The sequence below is a fragment of the Pimephales promelas genome, chromosome 6 (assembly GCF_988280905.1).
Source record: "Pimephales promelas chromosome 6, fPimPro1.hap1.1, whole genome shotgun sequence".
In the NCBI taxonomy this organism is placed as follows: domain Eukaryota; kingdom Metazoa; phylum Chordata; class Actinopteri; order Cypriniformes; family Leuciscidae; genus Pimephales; species Pimephales promelas.
In genome coordinates, this window is record NC_142774.1 from 4,586,868 (window position 1) to 4,606,687 (window position 19,820).

The window sequence follows — 19,820 nt, forward strand, 5'->3', positions numbered from 1 at the left end:
CTAAAAAAAATGCTGGGTTGTTTCAACCCAAATTTGGGTCAAATATGGACAAACCCAAATATTAGGTTAAAAATGTAATTAAAAAAATTACAGTTGAAAGTGAAAATTGAAGTTTTTAACCCAACATTTACCCAAATTTGGGTTGAAACAACCCAGCATTTTTTAGAGTCTATATAAAAAATTCAATTTTAAGCTTTTAAGAACAATGAAAATCATTCTGTTTTTTTTTTTACATTGAAGAGGGTAACTTTTCATTATTCAACAAAACAGTGAAAACTATCAATTCTTTTTTCCATAAATTATTTTTACTAAAAAAAAAAAGAACTTTTCACAGAAGTTCACATCACTTTTTAAACAATTTCACTAGTCCATTTTCACTAAAGTCACTGTAGCAAAAGCATCAGCTGATTAAACACATAAATGCTATGAATATTATTATAAGTAGTAGTAGTAGTTTTAAGTGGTAACATATGGAAATAGTTTTCGTTTCAAAGAAGGCCGTGACAATAAAGCAATCCACAGCAATAGTTCTTGCATTACCTGGGATATATAGCTTGCATTACATTAATTCAATATAAAGATATACATCGGCGCTCAAAAGTTTTGGGTCAGTGAATAAATTGAATGCATTAAATTGAGCAAAAAGTGACAGTAAAAACAAAAGTAATGTTATAAAATATTTCTACTTTAAATAAATGCTGTTCTTTTGAATTGTGAGGAAGCATATCACGGTTTCCACAAATATATTACGCAGCGCAGCTGTTTTTAACATTGATATTAATCAACAATTGTTTACTGAGCAGCAAATGATAAGCATATTAGAATAATTTCATTTTTTAAATATATTAGAAAACAGTTATTTAAGATTTCTCAATAATGCTGTTGCCGTTTGTATTTTTGATCAAATACAGTAAATGCAGTATGGAAATTCCTGCAGGTGTCAGGCTGAGAGCGAATGTGTTCTGCAGTTTGAACTGTTTGTTTAAGTCATATTGCCTTTGGCATCATTAGAGAGTGTTTTCTAGGTCAGCGTGTGAATGTGCTTATGTCTGCACCTCAAATCCCTCTCCTTGCAAACATAAACAAATCCACCTCATGTGTGGAAACGCACAGATGTCAACTCATCTCCTCCGTTTGCTCTGTAATTACCTGCTCAAAGTGCTGCATTTGCAAAAAAAAACACACACAAACCAATGCAAGCTGCATGAATGCGATTATTGTTACCTGTCCAAGGGCGTCTTTCCTCCAAAGCTCTTCCCTGGACTGTGAGGGCATCATTATTCATATTCTGACTTTTGTTTAATAGACATTTTTCCTGCTTGGTTGGTTTTTTGCCTTCTCCTTGAAGAATACATACCTTAAGAGCTTGCCTTAAGTAGAAATTATGGAGGTTCTGCTTTCCTCATGGAGATCCAGGTATTTTTAAAGGACTCGCTCAGGATCCAGTAATGTCTAGATCTTAATCAGATGAAAACGCAGCATGTGTTTCCTGTAAAGAAACAACGATTAGTCACAGCACTCTGCCAAAACAGCACCTTTTTCATCATTTCTTTGCTTGTTTTTGGGGGGAAATATGCAGATTTTTAAATAATTTGATTTGAGCAGTGTTATTGTTCGAGAGAAGCTAGATAATTTGGTGTTATTTTACCATAAACCATTAATAAGACACTGATTAGGTTCACAGCTGGCAATTCTTCTAAAACGTCATATTTAGCACTGGAGCGTCTGATTCATTTAGAAGTGTATTGGTTTGTTCAGATGGTTTATATTAATGAAAAAAAACCACTGATGCGTGTCTCTGTGTTATTTTACCTCACTTTCATGGTGATATTGTCACGGGGTAAGGTTCAGGAATGCAGGAGTGCAAGCGGAAGGAACGGGAGGAGTCCAAATTCACAATGAAGGTAACATTTAATAGGAATACAGGCTGGAAGGCAGGGTAACACCGGGTAACATACAACATCGACCGACCAGGACTGACTAAAACAGAAGGAACTAAATACACAGAAGAATCAAACATAATGAGGTGAAGACAGGTGAAACAGATGACGATGACGAGGAACAGGTGGCTGATGAGGGAGTGAACACGGGATAGGGTGACGAGAGGATCCTGGGAAGTGTAGTGCTGAAGACAAGACAGACTGGTGCAGACGGAGGACTGTGACAGAACTCCCCCCTCCCGGGAGGCGTGACCTCACGCCGCAGAACAGAGGAAGGAGGGGGGACGAACTGGGGCCTGAGAGGGGTGTGGCCAGGGCGGAGCAGGCTGAGGGCGAGACCAAGGCGGAGCAGATGGAGGGCGAGACCAGGGCGGAGCAGATGGAGGGAGGACCCCTGGTGGAGCCGATGGAAGCGGGGCTGACAACACCAGGGGGCCGACAGACAGGGGCGGAGCAGATGGTAGAGGAGACCAGGGTGAAGCAGAGGGACAGACGACATCGGATGCTGACGAGGGACCGAGGGACCATGGGGACACCGTAGGCTCAGGTGACAGAAGTGACGACAGGGGCACAGAGGGACACGGTGAGGCCAGAGGGAGTGAGGGCTGACGGGTGACTGGAGGGAGTGAGGAGTCCGACAGAACCGGGGGGGTGACCTGACGGTGCGGAGCAAAGGGAAGGAAGTCCAAAGGTGAAGGGAGGATGACGAGGGTACGAAGGGAGTCCGGAGGGTCGAGGGAGCCTGGTCGAGCTGGTGGACTGAGGGGCCATGGAGGAGCTGAGGGAGGTAGGAGCCACGGGGGAGCTGATGGGACAGAGGGCCGATGAAGTGTCCAAATGGAGGAGGTGTGAGGTGAAGGCCGGGGATCCAACGACCCAGCTGGGTCAGGGGAGCTGGCAGACGGAGGGGCTGACGGATGCCAGACGGGAGGAGGTGGGAGAGGGAGGCTGGGTGGGATACTGGTCTCTGGCGCCGGCTGGACGGTCTCTGGCGCCGGCTGGACGGTCTCCGGCGCTGGCTGGACGGTCTCTGGCGCTGGCTGGACGGTCTCTGGCGCTGGCTGGACGGTCTCTGGCGCTGGCTGGACGGTCTCCGGCGCTGGCTGGACGGTCTCCGGCGCTGGCTGGACGGTCTCCGGCGCTGGCTGGACGGTCTCCGGCGCTGGCTGGACGGTCTCTGGCGCAGGCTGGACGGTCTCTGGCGCTGGCTGGACGGTCTCCGGCGCTGGCTGGACGGTCTCCGGCGCTGGCTGGACGGTCTCCGGCGCTGGCTGGACGGTCTCTGGCGCTGGCTGGACGGTCTCCGGCGCTGGCTGGACGGTCTCCGGCGCTGGCTGGACGGTCTCTGGCGCAGGCTGGACGGTCTCTGGCGCAGGCTGGACGGTCTCTGGCGCAGGCTGGACGGTCTCTGGCGCAGGCTGGACGATCTCTGGCGCAGGCTGGACGGTCTCTGGAGAGCTGGACGGAACCAGCAGTGAAGAGCATACAGTCTCTGGAGGGCTGGACGGAACCAGCTGTGAAGAGCATACAGACTCTGGAGGGCTGGACGGAACCAGCAATGAAAAGCACACAGTCTCTGGAGGGCTGGACGGAACCAGCTGTGAAGAGCATACAGACTCTGGAGGGCTGGACGGAACCAGCAATGAAAAGCACACAGTCTCTGGAGGGCTGGACGGAACCAGCTGTGAAGAGCATACAGACTCTGGAGGGCTGGACGGAACCAGCAATGAAAAGCACACAGTCTCTGGAGGGCTGGACGGAACCAGCTGTGAAGAGCATACAGACTCTGGAGGGCTGGACGGAACCAGCAGTGAAGAGCATACAGTCTCTGGAGGGCTGGACGGAACCAGCAATGAAGAGCATACAGTCTCTGGAGGGCTGGACGGAACCAGCAATGAAAAGCACACAGTCTCTGGAGGGCTGGACGGAACCAGCTGTGAAGAGCATACAGACTCTGGAGGGCTGGACGGAACCAGCAGTGAAGAGCATACAGACTCTGGAGGGCTGGACGGAACCAGCAGTGAAGAGCATACAGTCTCTGGAGGGCTGGACGGAACCAGCAATGAAAAGCACACAGTCTCTGGAGGGCTGGACGGAACCAGCTGTGAAGAGCATACAGACTCTGGAGGGCTGGACGGAACCAGCAATGAAAAGCACACAGTCTCTGGAGGGCTGGACGGAACCAGCAGTGAAGAGCATACAGTCTCTGGAGGGCTGGACGGAACCAGCAGTGAAGAGCATACAGACTCTGGAGGGCTGGACGGAACCAGCAGTGAAGAGCATACAGTCTCTGGAGGGCTGGACGGAACCAGCAATGAAAAGCACACAGTCTCTGGAGGGCTGGACGGAACCAGCTGTGAAGAGCATACAGACTCTGGAGGGCTGGACGGAACCAGCAATGAAAAGCACACAGTCTCTGGAGGGCTGGACGGAACCAGCAGTGAAGAGCATACAGTCTCTGGAGGGCTGGACGGAACCAGCAGTGAAGAGCATACAGTCTCTGGAGGGCTGGACGGAACCAGCAGTGAAGAGCATACAGTCTCTGGAGGGCTGGACGGAACCAGCTGTGAAGAGCATACAGACTCTGGAGGGCTGGACGGAACCAGCAATGAAAAGCACACAGTCTCTGGAGGGCTGGACGGAACCAGCAGTGAAGAGCATACAGTCTCTGGAGGGCTGGACGGAACCAGCAGTGAAGAGCATACAGACTCTGGAGGGCTGGACGGAACCAGCAGTGAAGAGCATACAGTCTCTGGAGGGCTGGACGGAACCAGCAATGAAAAGCACACAGTCTCTGGAGGGCTGGACGGAACCAGCTGTGAAGAGCATACAGACTCTGGAGGGCTGGACGGAACCAGCTGTGAAGAGCATACAGACTCTGGAGGGCTGGACGGAACCAGCAATGAAAAGCACACAGTCTCTGGAGGGCTGGACGGAACCAGCAGTGAAGAGCATACAGTCTCTGGAGGGCTGGACGGAACCAGCAGTGAAGAGCATACAGTCTCTGGAGGGCTGGACGGAACCAGCAGTGAAGAGCATACAGTCTCTGGAGGGCTGGACGGAACCAGCAATGAAGAGCATACAGTCTCTGGAGGGCTGGACGGAACCAGCGGTGAAGAGCACTCGAGCGATGGAGTGGGGCTGGTGACGTCATACATGGTAAAGGGAGATCCACATGACACCAGCACCCACTCCACATAGGCCACAAAGTCCCCTCGAGGCCCCTCTCCGGGCAGGCGTGCCTGGGTTTCAGCATTTAAGCCTGCCCGGAAGAACACACAGAGGCTGGTATCATCATAGTGGACATGAGGTACCAAATCCAAATACCTCTGTGTGTGGGCCTCGAGGGATTGATCCTCCTGCTTCAGGAGGAGAAGCTGTACAGCTGGTAAATCCATGTTTGGAGGTCGGTCGATCTGTCACGGGGTAAGGTTCAGGAATGCAGGAGTGCAAGCGGAAGGAACGGGAGGAGTCCAAATTCACAATGAAGGTAACATTTAATAGGAATACAGGCTGGAAGGCAGGGTAACACCGGGTAACATACAACATCGACCGACCAGGACTGACTAAAACAGAAGGAACTAAATACACAGAAGAATCAAACATAATGAGGTGAAGACAGGTGAAACAGATGACGATGACGAGGAACAGGTGGCTGATGAGGGAGTGAACACGGGATAGGGTGACGAGAGGATCCTGGGAAGTGTAGTGCTGAAGACAAGACAGACTGGTGCAGACGGAGGACTGTGACAGATATATTCAGTTGGATGCTGCTGTTTAATAATATCCTTAGTCATACTTAGTCATATATTAATGTTTTTTTAATTAATGTCATATTTAGAACAAATTTGTTCAATAAAATACTGCCACCCTAATCAAAATTCATTTATCAAAAACAATAATATATGCTAGGTGAATGCTGCTCTGACTTATTTGCATATATATATTTATATATATATATATATATATATATACACACACACAACATATGCATGTATATATTTGCATGTGTAGAAATATATATATTATATATATATATATATATATATATATAATCAATTATATATTATACTATCAATTATATATTGTATATATTATATATTTCAATATATAATTAGTTTTTTATTTTATATAAAATATTTTTATATATGATTTAATGTTGAACATATCAATATTAAATATATTTTTTGCAATATATACAATATTAAATTAGATATTATATTTAAGATGTCATATTACATGCCCGTACTGGAAATTTTATTGAATATTTCATAATATATTTATCATATGCTTATATATGTGTAAATGTATATTGCTTATATTAAAAGTGCTTGGTGCCAGTTGTAATGTGGTTTCCCCAACATGTCATTAAATGAAGATGTGAGTGCAACACTCTTATTAGTAGCTTACAGCATCACTGCATTAGCCAAGATAACATGTAAGGGATGTGCAGAACCTAATCATTTATGGGTCTCTTTCTGCGGGCACAGATTCCTCCTGGGTCTGCCAATGACTCGGCACATCTAATTGGCATGCAGCCTGTGTGAGGGACTCTGGGAGATTCACCTTGCAGAGCCAATGCCTGTGTGGCAGACGGAGGAAGAAAACAAAACAAAGACAAAAAGCACACAACTGAGAGCAAACTCAACAGCGTGAGAAATGTGAGGATCACCTGCTTACGGTGGGCTGCGTGTCAACTCATTATCAGGAGATTCCTCAGATCCAGATTTAGGGTCCAAAGACAGGGCACTTAATTGTTGTCCTGGACTGAGTGAGGAGGAGGACAGAAGAAGAGAGGGAAATAGAGAATTGAGCGCATGTACACTGCACGACTCCAGACATCAAGTCTGGGACAGAGGTGCCAAAAACACCACCAGATCCAACACGTTCAGAGCATCGGCAAATTCACAAAGGCGAATGGTTTCCTCTCACGCTCTCGCGGAAGAAAAGCAATTAGTCAAAGCCTGAGAGCAATCTCACGCTCAGCAGGTGAGCGGCACACACAAGCAGAGGAAGAAAACGGGAATATGTCTGGAGAGAGAGAGAGAGAGAGAGACGCAGCCTTTAAGTCATGTCAGCATGATCGTCTTTACGAGATGAGTGTCACCGCAACGTTGTAATACCCAGCGGGAAACTTGGGATTTTCATAATTAAAGAGTCATGGTGGAAACAAATTACCGTTGCCGCTTTTATTTACAGTTTTCCTTCCCATATTGAATCATGTACGCTGTGAATCAAGACCGTCTTGAAACTTTTGAACAGTAGTGTATGATTTCATCATCAATAGTTGAGCCCAAAGTTGGGTTGATCTCAAACAAACACATTTGCTGCAGCTAGTACCACAAAAATTACACACTGCATGATGATTTTTTTCTTTTTAAAAAACGTAACATATAGAGAAATATAGTAGCTACACTCTAAAAATTGCTGGGTTGTTTTAACCCAACTTTTAACCCAACCCAAACGTTTTAACCCAACCCAAAAGTTTGGGTTTGTCCATATTTGACCCAAAGTTGGGTTAAAACAACCCAGCATTTTTAGGTGTATTAGCAGCCTTTACTACAGTACGTTTGCTTTTCCGCTTGCACTCGAAAAAGAGCCTCGTCCCCCACATCACGCAGCGAAGGTCGGAAATTAAAGGACTTGGGGCAAAAATTCCGCCAAAATGAATAAAAATGCTTCCAAAAACTCTGTATAAGTTCTTGTTTTTTAATATTTACAAGCAATAGAGCATCACAGTCCCGCCCACAGCCTGAGAGAGCGTTGGTGCCGGAAGTAAATCTCCCATTCATTTCTCCATTTTGTAAAATCCATATCTAAAGAGTAATTAGAGCATGTATATCAGCATGTCAAGTATATAAAGCAAAATATCATTTCGAGTGAAAAAACGAAGAGAAAATCCCAAAAAAAGTCAAGGGTACAAGCCTGTGTACATATTTTCATTTCCGAGCAAAGGAACTACTCCTCCCATAAACCACCGCGCCTCACTAAAGTCGACTGAAGCCACTGTGAAAGAGCCTTTTGAGCGACTTCCGAATCTGACGACTAGGGTTGGGTATCGTTTGAATTTGAACGATTCTGATTCCGATTCCTTGTTTCGATTCCGGTTCCAAACGATTCTCGATTCCGATTCTTTTAAGAGGCAGAGTCAAAAAAGTTTAGCTAACCTTGCTAACCAACGGTCTTTCTGAAGGAAATACTCCTTCTGTAAAAATACTCCTTTTGACACAAATTTTGCATTTTGCCGAGATTTCGTTATTTTTAGAAAAGTGAAGCCACACTTTGGATCGTCGACGTAAGCTACTCATGTTTGACTCACGTGGTTATGCCAACACTTCCGGTAGACGCTTCTTCGTTGGTGTTGTTCAGCGGTTTCTTCTTCCGCTCGGCGGACTGTGAATATCCAAACTAGGAATCGAAATTTTTACTTTTGAACGATTCCGGGAAAAATGAAAAGTTAGTCTCGGTTCCAATCGATACTCGATTCTCGATACCCAACCCTACTGACGACGGCCACGTGAACTTCTTCCTCCAGTGAATTTTATATAGGGAATGGGTAGGGTAACTCCTTTTCCTCGATTTACTGAAGCTTATGTATGTATATGCATCTGGCTCGCTCATAGGCTAAGCTGCGGCAACTGCACATCCAATGGTGCAGGGGCGTCTCTGATGTGCGACCAACGAACTTAGCCCTACACTCAAAAAAATGATATGTTGGCTTTAATTAATTTTTTTCATCAACAGGTTCCACATAATTGGATTATGTTAAACAAACATAATTTGTTCATGTAACTTCAACAAAATGGAATTAAGTCATTTTAAATTACCCAATTTAGGTGAATTTTTAAAGGCTTCCTGACATGATTCAAAGGCATTTTATTATATTCATTCATCCATTTCTATTTCATTTGATTCTGTGACATTTAAATTAAATTGATAGACTTTAGCTAGCTATTTGCTAGCAGTATCACATATTAGCATCTCGAATGTTAAGATTTACATTTAAAAGCAATAGAAAATAATGAAATCAGCCGTAGCTGGTTTTAAGTCTAACATGTATGGTTACGTTTTAATGGCTTATATCCCAAATGTCAATGGAGAAATTGTATTGAATTTTTACTTCCGGCACCGGCTGTGGGCGGGACTGTGATGCTCTATATCACACGGACAAAAGTGCTGTTCCCAAATCAGCACGTTTGCAAATGTGATATTGATTTTATACAACTATTAAATAAACGATAAGTTCAAGAAACTATGTTGTGAATATTTTCACTAGTTCCAAACAGTAGAGCAATTTAGCCTAACAGTAGAGCAAGCAGACAAACATGCACTTCAGATGACGCAAACTCTGAATCAACATGCACCACCGCAACGTTTTTCTAAATGTCAAAATCATTTGCAAACGAGTAAAGTTTTTATTACCTCAATGAGCTCATTGTTTCTGCCTTTATTACATTGTTTAAATGAATAAATTGTGATTTTGGATTAACGTGGACTCGTGCAATTTCTGTAAAACCGCTTTGAAACGAAGTGTATTGTGAACGTACTATACAAATAAATGAGAATTGAATTGAATAATCTCAGATATTCACAACGCCAGCTCAGTTTGCTATGCTATTGATCTTTCAAGCCCGACTGGTTGCAGCATAACTTCTGCTACTAGTATCAAAGCTAATTGATGGTGGAAAACGAAATGTCAGTTTAATAACATCTGCAGCCAACCTTCTTAAATCTCTCCCACTTACCGCATTACATATCAGATTCAGAAACATAAAAAAATCCAATGAAAACTCCCAAAAAGACACGTTCACCTCTCGACTTCAGCTGGGAATAATACACCATGAAGAGATGGTTTAGAAAGCTCCTGGAAGCCTGTGTGTCAATAACATTGACTTCCCATACAGAGAAAGTCAAGCAGAGACGAGGAGATAATGATTTGGGATGCTTACCTAACAGACGGAGAGATCTGGGTCTGCTTTTTCACTGCTCAGTTTTTGCTTTATGATGTGCCGTTTGACAGATGAGTTTAATAAAGAGGCTTGTGGGTAATGACCCAACGTAGGCCTCAATCTGGCAGGAGTTACGGGAGAAAGGAATAAATGCAGAGAAGGCCGCGCAGGTCAGGATCGGTTGCGCTGTGGGATGAGCATTTCGGCCCACTCCATCATGGACGTCCACGCTACCCTCAGCCTATAAGGCGAGCATGGAATAAGAGTTGGATCAATAGCAAGGAAAATATTGACATGGTGTCATTTTAGTACTTCAGAACTGTTCTTCAAATGGGAAATATCCATGTTTAGTGGTTTAGTTCACAATTTAGGGCGTTTTCTCACCTGAAAGTTCACACCAGGGTCCAAACCTAAGTTCACATTTTGATACATTTTATACTTTCAGAACGTTTTGGTTTGGTTTCACACTGCAATTATTTGATCGCACTACAGAACTTTAAAAATAAATAAATACAAAATAATAATTAAAATATAAAATAAATAAGTAAACTATTTGTTACATGGATGTTTGAAGGAAACAAGGCTAAAATGAACATCCTCGTCGTGCGAAAATTTTATCGTCGCCGGCAGGAAAGGAGGAGAAGACTGCAAGTTGACTTCTTATTATGTCATCAGATCATAGTTCAACACGGCTCATTTTTCCGCCCATCTTCTTTTTTTTCGGCTTTTTGGGAACCACCAGAACTTCCTGTAAAAGGTCTGAAAGTCCAAACCATACAGAAATGCTTTCACACAAGAAACGAACCAAACCTTTTTTCAGTTTGATCCGGACCGAGACTACTTCTTTTCGTCGGACCAAATTTCATCGGTTTGGAAATGAAAACTGACCAAGCACAGTTTATTTGACTTGTACATGTCATTTAGCCATATTTAGGGATGCACCGATATGAAAAATTTGGCAGATTCGATGACCGATGATTCTTTATATTTGAAAACCGATAACCAATATATATATATATATATATATATATATATATATATATATATCGGCCGATAAATCTAAATCAGAGTTTTTATATGACTTTTTAGATCCTGATTACAAAAACAAAAGTCACACCATCAAAATCCATGTCCTAAGCACACAATTATAATGCTATCAGGAATTTTATGTAGCTTATATAATAGACTTGCGCTAAACTGTATTTTCCTTTTATTTTATTTTATTTTTTTACTGTATTTTTGAAGTGATTCCAATCATATTTCAAGCAATTCAGTGCAAATCTGAAGTGTCTCAGCTGAAGAAAAAAGTACTTTATTTTATTCTGCTTTTATATACAAGCCAAAATTTCTTATTGGGCGATTAATGATTGCATTAAAAATGAGCATAAATCGTCCGATACCGATATAATGGCCGATAATTCGTGCAACATTTCAACCAACAAGACAACATTTCTAATTTTCGTTTAGTTCAAGTTTTTCAACTAATATTTACTTGATTTTATTTAAATTAACAGAAATGTTTTTAATAGTTTTAGTTAACGATAATAACCCTTCGTATGATCTCATTCGCATATTTTCGTATACCATACTTATGCCTTGATCTTTAACGTTTTCAATAAATGTTACATTTCCATAAAAATCAAATATGAAATTGTCATCTTGTTTTCTCATTAGACTGGGTTGGTACAGTACATTTGCATGTCTAAAATTATTATGTAAAGATCATCGTACAAATCGTATCAAAGCGCAATACTGTATTTTCCAGAAAATTAGTCACACCTGCCTATAAGTAGCATTGCATAAAGTTGCATAGGATACAATCAGAAATAAATTTAATAAATACCAGTAAATAAAAGGAAAAGTTCACCAACATTATAAACTCTAAAAACATGTATTTTACTTCCCCTTCACTCCACAACAAATACTTTAAATTTAATCGTATTCAGAACAGGAATAAAAAACACAAACAACATTTACTATAAACGCCAAGCCTAAATTTATTTAAGAGAAAACTAGCAGAGTGTTGGAAATGCACTATTTAAATAAGCTTAAAGGCTCATGCATACTGTTCCTCTACTTTAACACAAATCCAAATATTTGCACTTTGTACATGATTTTTTTTTGCATTATATAAATCACTTTAGAATAAAAGTCACAGCATGAGCATGTTCTAGAAAATTCGGCATACTAGTGGATTTCTAGTGCTAAATGCCTCCAAACAAATCACTCATTCAAAGATTTGAACCTTAAAAAAAGTTTGTTCCTTAAACTTTACGAATCAAACACCCACTATTTGTGTCCTATGCATTTCTAATGTTGATTAGACCATCAAATTGTGCTAATATAAAGCAATATTTAAGTCCTCCAGGGGAGTTCGGAAGTTATAGTGAATTTTGGCAGGGGGAAAAATTTATTTTTTATTCCTTTATTTGTCATTTCACTCCAAGCTTTTAGCACTAATGCAGCATAATGAAAAGCAAAGGACGCACATTTGGTGTGCAGTTTTCATGTGCTGCCATAGAGAATGAAGGCAAATGTATTTTTGGTCTTAAAAGCCTGTCACTTTATAAACTGCCTAAATCAGTAGAGGTTTCGAGAGGTTAGAAAAGCTGTTTAGGTTGTCAGCAGCCCATGCAACGAGTCGGCTGGGTAGATTTTGAAGCACTGCTAGTCTTAAACCCAAAGTTTCCTACACCAGACAGGCCTGACATTAAGAGCTCCTTCTGTTTCAGTCAGACCGCCTTCACACTCAATATGCCATACTATTTTCTTCACTCATTTTAATGCTTATTGACAACGTGTGCATTGGAGCTCTTGCTGACGCTGTGGAGAATAGACAGAAGCTGAACTTTAAAAACCAACCTTATGGTCTACTGGCTCTGGGCTCTCTTCAAAAACACTAGGAAGGACGCTAATCGATTCGTCATCACGTAAGGTGTATTAGCCATTCTCTTTCACTTCTGCTGTATCGACACCAGCCCCGAAAAGCAGTATTTCCTTTTCTCTCAACCCTTTTCTCGCAGTGATGACCGGTTTTAAAGCTCTCTGAATGCAGGTTTCCCTGCAGACACAGAAAAAAAGAGCTTACGAATGTGAAAAAAAGAGCTATGTTCATGTCACGTCAGAATTACTGGCAACATTCATAACTCCAAAATGACATCATGAGCCTTTGTTGTTGGTGACAGCAAAATATTAAATAATAATTCCCAAGTTTCACTGTATTATGCATAGTAGAACTTTATGTAGGCCTACACATTTAGGAACAGATACTGGGATCTGCCAAGTAACGTAAAAGTAACAAGTAATGTAATAAGTAACTTTCCATATGGGGTAACTAAGTAAAGTAATGGATTACTTTTTTTTTTGGTAAGAAAAAATGAGTAACGAGATACAATACTTTTTAAAAGTAACCTTCCTAACACTGGTAGTCACTTACTTATAGGGCCGTCAAACGATTAATCGCGATTAATCGCATCCAAAATAAAAGTTTGTGTTTGGGTCAATGACGTATAAGGATTTTCCACAGGCCAATTTTAAAATACTAAAAATAATAATATCTGTTGCAATTGTTCAAACATTAAGGATGTTGTGTAGACCTAAATTCATTTTAAAAATTGAATTTAAGTGATTTTAGGGTTTTTTCATCTAGATGAATTGTCTCTAGCCTTAAAAAATGTCATGTGGTGCGACCGTGATTTATCTTAAAATTTATTAATTTCTTTAACATGCTTAAACATTATTTTACAAGTTCTTAGTAAGTAAAGTGTTTAGAAACCAAGTATTTGCAATTCTTTTGAGTTTTTGTAAATAATGATCTCATTTTTTGTTCTATAATTTCTGAGTTGCCTTCTTAATTCTAGTTAACAGACTTATTTTTCCTATAAATCACATAAAACTGATAGAAATGTTTTAAAAATCTAATTTCCTGAAGCATACTATATCTGCGATTCATATTTCAGCCACAGAAATAAAATATATATATTTTTTAATTTAATACAGTGATTGCTTTTATTGGTCGCACCACATGACAAGTGGTCGCTCCAAATGACATGAAGACCTTATATAGTTAAAAATCTATTTAAAGAGATCAATGAACAATACATTTTATACATAAAAATGATTTAAACCAGATTTTATACAAATTTCAAAGAATTTTCTTGAACATTAAAATTTAATAAACATTTTTTTATAAAAATCACATCACAAACACAAGTGCACCATTTAATTTAACTTGACTTAGAATTTCTTTCTAACAAATAATAATGTTATATATATATTAAATAAAGATGTTTTATATTTTGTAAATGTCCTAACAGAAATGTATAAACATTTATTTTTGTGAGTGAATATAGCAACATTGCAAACATAAATGGACAACCTTAAAGGCGATTTTCTCAATGTTTCGATTTTGTAGCACCCTCAGATTCTAGATTTTCAGTTGTATCGGCCAAATATTGTTCTATCTAAACAAATCATACATCAATAGACAGCTTATTTATTCAGCATTCATATGATGTATAAATCTCAATAAAAAAAAATTGTGTGATGGATGTGACCCATATGACATTGACCCATTGAGTGGTTTTATGGTCTAGGGTTACATGTTAGAATGATTTCTGAAGGATCATGTGACACTGAAGACTGGAGTAATGATGCTGAGAATTCAGCTTTGATCACAGGAATAAATTAAAGTTTACTATATATTCACATATAAACCAGATATTTTAAACTGTAATAATATTTCACTCTTCTTCTCTACTCCGCTCTTGCTGCAGGGTAAGAATTTTTTCGCTTGGCAGGCAGTGGCATCTGGTAAAATAGATTAAAATAGTTTTATATAAATAAATAGGCAATAATAAATACACTACAAATAAATGCAGTATTACTAAACTGAAATTACATGCTCTATTTTTTTTTTTTTGCATTTTTCTCATATTGTACAAAGAGTGAACATAAACTGTCTGAAATATATTTAAAAAAATCCCAAATTGCATAAAAATCTTTTCCAAATGATACTAAAGTAAAGTACTTTTTTAAAATAAACCGTCGATTGAATATAAAAGCATAAAACTGCCAATCTAGGACATATATCTATCATTGAAAACAGTCTGCAGTGGTCGCACCACATGATATTTGGTCGCACCACATGACATTTTCAAATTCATTCATAATTTACAGGCACAGAAATGGCCACCAAAACAAAACAAGCTAGCTTGCCAAAAAAGGTCACTATGAAATTTACAATAAAAATATATATTTGTAGAAATAACTTTAATATTAATTTTTTTTGAGGTCACACCACATGACATCCAAATTTGGCAACTACATACCAACCATTACAAAGGTTTATTTTTTTTCCAATTTGAGAGAATTAAAAACCTGCTTGCTGCTTCCATGGGTCCTTGGTAAATTGGTTTATGATGTAACTTCCTGTGTTTGAATAGTTTTCAACATATAAGTCCCAAAATGGTAGTTCTTTGATGGTCGCACCACATGATATTTCATAAAATAGACATCATCGGACAAAGTTTGTTTGTATATTATGATGGGAATATAAATGCAAATGCTTAGAATTTTTTTAAAGGATCACAAAACATTTTGGAAATCATGCCAAATAGTGCAGTATATAAATTTGAATTAATTCAGAGTAATTTCAAAGATGTTTTCAAAACAGAAGTTATGGCCGGACGGTCGCACCACATGATGTTTTGACACTTTAAATAACAAAATAATAACAAATAAGTAAAAAGTTTTTGAAAAGTTAAAGTGAGTACATACATGAGAGAGGTACTACAAATATGCAGTATCTTTATAGGCATTTAAACCCATTTTTGCCTGAAAAAATGCAGTCGGACAGAAAATTTAGGCGTCACGTCATTGACCCGTTTACATAATATATGTGGGTGCACTGTGTATAATTATTATATATGTATATGAAGAGTTCAGATGCAAAAGCCTCTAAGTGCCATTTGAAATTTTCTTCTAAAATAATCATTTTTATCAAGCTTGTATATTTAAGTTCAGTAATTTCACTTAAATGGCAATGAAGATTACCTATTAATTGTCATTTAAGTGAAATTACTGAACTTAAATATACAAGCTTGATAAAAATTATCATTTTAGAGGAAAATTTCAAATGGCATTTAGAGGCTTTTGCATCTGAACTCTTCATATATATATATAAATACACACACATGCTTGTATATATTTAAGAAATATTTTCATGTATGTACTGTATATAGATTTACAATTTATATTATATATAAATATAAATATTTTATATATAAATAATATTTTTTCTTAAATATACATGCATGTGTGTGTATTTATATATATATATATATATATATATATATACAAAATAATTATACACAGTGCACCCACATATATTATGTAAACACAAACTTTTATTTTGGATATGATTAATCGTGATTAATCGTTTGACAGCCCTACTTACTTAAAGTAATGTCTAAAGTGGATTGCTGAAATAAAATGTTACCCAAATGTTGGGGGTCAGTAATACTTTTATTTCTGCAAAGAAGCATTTAATTGATCAAAAGTGACAGTAAAGACATTAATGTTACATAAGAATAATAAACAGCGTGTACATTGCAAAGAGTTGTTCAAAACAGTCTGTTGTGTTGTTGTACAGTAAAAAAATCCTTAAAATAAAAGAAATATGAGCAGTAAAGTCTTTGTAAGATGAGCAGGTTTTATGCATAGATCTCTCTAAATGTTGTTGGATTTTGCTTAACACATGAAAAAACTATGCCGACGGCATTAAAACAATAAAATGTTAAATGAAGTTAAGCTTTAACCAATAAAAGCATCTTGTTTTAAGGATGTTTAGAGATTTTAAATGGAAAAAATACAATTATTTTACTAATGCTAATCCAGCAAAACAAAGAAAACACCAGGTAAACTGTTGAGCCCGCTGCCATTCGTGTGAAAAAAAGTCATATTGTTACTTGGAATTTGAAATTATGAGTTCAATGAGGACGTGTTTTAGCCTAAAACTAATTTTTATGGTAATTCCGGCATGAGCACAGATAACGGCGGGCTCATAAAATCAATTAATTGATCTGAACACATGGTGAAATGCACCCACAAAAGGATTCAATCTTAAGACCGGCGGCGCGAGTTGGTCTCAGTAGTTTTTACATCTGTTCAAACTCTCCGGCTCTTGGAAACCATCCAATCATGCAGTGCAAACATATCAAGTGAATTAAAAATCTTCTCTCTCAGATATCAAGAGCTCCATATGTTTTTATTGCACGAGTCATTATTGCTTCAAGAAGAGTGAATGGGATTTTCATGGTCCTTTCTCAACCCTGCTGAAGAGAAATAAGTGCTCGTTTGTGCTGGTCTCGCTGGTTAGCATGGGATGTTTATCTTCTGCTGGCTTTATCTACACAACGTAGGGGCAAAAATCAGCAACCAGCAGTGCCTCTCCAAAATTGGATGAGAAAATAATCTGTATTGCAAAAATAAAAACCCAAATACTATAAAATGTGACATTAAAGTGTAAAAACCACTAGTTTTTCTTTAGTGACACTAGCCGTGCTTCCATTACAGATTTGCACAAAACTTCTGCGAAATTTCCTAAAAGTCGATAAAAAATTATTGCGAAATTACACCGTTTCCATTAACAGATGTGTATTTTTTCTTTTCGCGATAAGTCATTCCAAAAATCATGGCAACAAAAGTCGGTAAGTGCCATTTGAAATTTTCTTCTAAAATGATCATTTTTATCAAGCTTGTATATTTAAGTTCAGTAATTTCACTTAAATTGCAATGAAGATTACCTATTAATTGTCATTTAAGTGAAATTACTGAACTTAAATATACAAGCTTGATAAAAATGGTCATTTTAGAAGAAAATTTCAAATGGCATTTAGAGGCTTTTGCATCTGAACTCTTCATATATTTCTGTATAAATCCTGCCTCTTTTTTTCGTGCACGTTTGCGAATCAGTCTTAATGAAGACGCAATGATAGAGTTAATGGGAAGGTAAAAAGTATAAACATCTCACCCACTTAGATATAACTGCTTTTGAAACGGCCTGAAAACATGATGACTGTGGAGATTTTTAGCTTGGAGAAATTAAGAGTAGCCTACATTTCCGTGTCTGTGACGGTGTTTACCGAGCTTGATGAAAATAAGTTGACTAAAAAGAAGAGCTGAACATCAGTTTACAAATAAAATATATTGTTTAAAATGTTACTGCCTTTAGTTATTTTGGAATAAAAGTAAAAACACTACTTTTTTTTATTCGGTAATGACCCTTGGAATTCATATAGCATATTATAATCACTTATTAGGCCTATATTAATTTATAGAATAGCAAAGTATGCCTAATCAATGACTGTACCACATATTCTAGATATATGAAGGCTATCATGATCATTTTGCCAGCAATGAACCATGGATTTATATATATATATATATATATATATATATATATATTTTTTTTTTTTTTTTAGTTGAATTAATCACCCGATCAGCATGGCTATCTGTTTTCTCCTAAATAAAAGCTCAAGGGTTTATTTCTTGTAAGTGTAGAAATAGGACAAAAGTATTTTAATTTTCCTATATTATAGTGTAATGTTGATAAAAATATACTTTTGAAATATTAATTTTCATTTATATAGTAGCCTATATGGATTTTACGTCATAGGAATAATTATATAAATCATTATTACATTATTATAATAATTGTTTGGCATCCGAAAACACCATTGATAATGTAATGTAGACTGAGACTCTCACAACTAAAAAGATGTTTGAGCCCTCTTTATTGTCCTAGTACAAATCGATGCTTTATCTTATCTGTTTAACGAGCAGTTCATGGCTTGAAGCTCTTAATTTTGATCTGATCTGATGCATTTAACCTGAAAATGTAAAAAAAAAATTCTTGCGGGAGAGCAGTCAGTAAAACATAAGATTACATTTTAAAACCGATTGAATGCGGAAGAGTTTTTCCTGTGAGTGAGACTGGAAAACCCGTAGTGGATGAAATCGGAGTGATAACAGAATGCTTAGAGTGTAGAGAGGAATGTGCTTTGACTCCAGTCCTGGTTTTGCGTCCGCTCCGTTAGAAGCTCAAGCTTGCAGGCAAGATCGCTCTAGATTAGAGGATATTTTAACTAATTTGCGGTAAAACTAGTCGATCACGAGTGGAGTCTTCATTCATAGTCTGAGATATATTAGAAGATGTGTCTGTCATGGATTTGCACTGAATTGATTCTCAAAAATACGGAACAAAGTGCGTTCCGTATCAGTTCAATACGGAACAAGACTTTTATGCGACAAATACGGAACGATTCCGTATTATACGGAACGGTTGGCAACCCTACATTGAATGCTAAAACCAAGCCAACATCATAAGTTGACGTCACACGACAATATAATAAAATGTAAAAAGCCAGTTCATGAATACACATTTGATATATATAAAAAATGTTTAAAAAAAACTTTGCCTCCTCATTTTAAAACACCATCGCACACCACTGTCAACAACATAACTTATAGCACGTTTTACCAGTATAAAATATGGCTCTGGCCTTGATGTTGCCCAAAGACATGCACACTCTCGCACAAGCTTTTTGCCCTATCGTCCGCTGTTTGATGTACTGAGAGGGAAATTGTATTTCCTCACTGGGTTTGTTTGCTTTGTTCAATGTGTCTGTCATGGCAACAAATAATAAAAAGAACAGAAGAAACCATTTGGAGTGTTTCTCCTGCCGAGATCAATACAAACATTTCATCCTGCAAAATTGCGCCAAGGCCCTTCTGGTTCCTCAAGGTGCAAGTGTGAGCTGAAAAAATAGCAATAAAACCAGTCCTCAGGCTTTTGGATGCGAAACCCTCCGACATCAAAGTGCCATTGTAATGAAGAGGAGAACAAGTGCTCACCCCTGTTTATGACCAA

At 38.7% G+C, this 19,820-nt stretch overlaps 1 protein-coding gene across 2 annotated transcripts in view; it reads right to left on the reverse strand.

Moving 5' to 3' along the window:
- inpp4b (inositol polyphosphate-4-phosphatase type II B) overlaps positions 1 to 12,921 on the reverse strand; it is a 237,456-nt gene extending 224,535 nt beyond the window's left edge. The window contains exons 1-4 of one of the 2 annotated variants that reach the window (XM_089131969.1): positions 12,752 to 12,921; positions 9,890 to 10,130; positions 6,397 to 6,707; positions 1,358 to 1,489 (exon numbers count right to left, since the gene is read on the reverse strand). The gene's annotated coding sequence lies outside the window, so the exon portion shown is untranslated. Of the gene's footprint in view, positions 1 to 1,357; positions 1,490 to 6,396; positions 7,151 to 9,889; positions 10,131 to 12,751 lie in introns of those variants that run through there. The other variant, XM_089131970.1, reaches the window with a different exon arrangement.
- Positions 12,922 to 19,820: the final 6,899 nt, after the last annotated feature.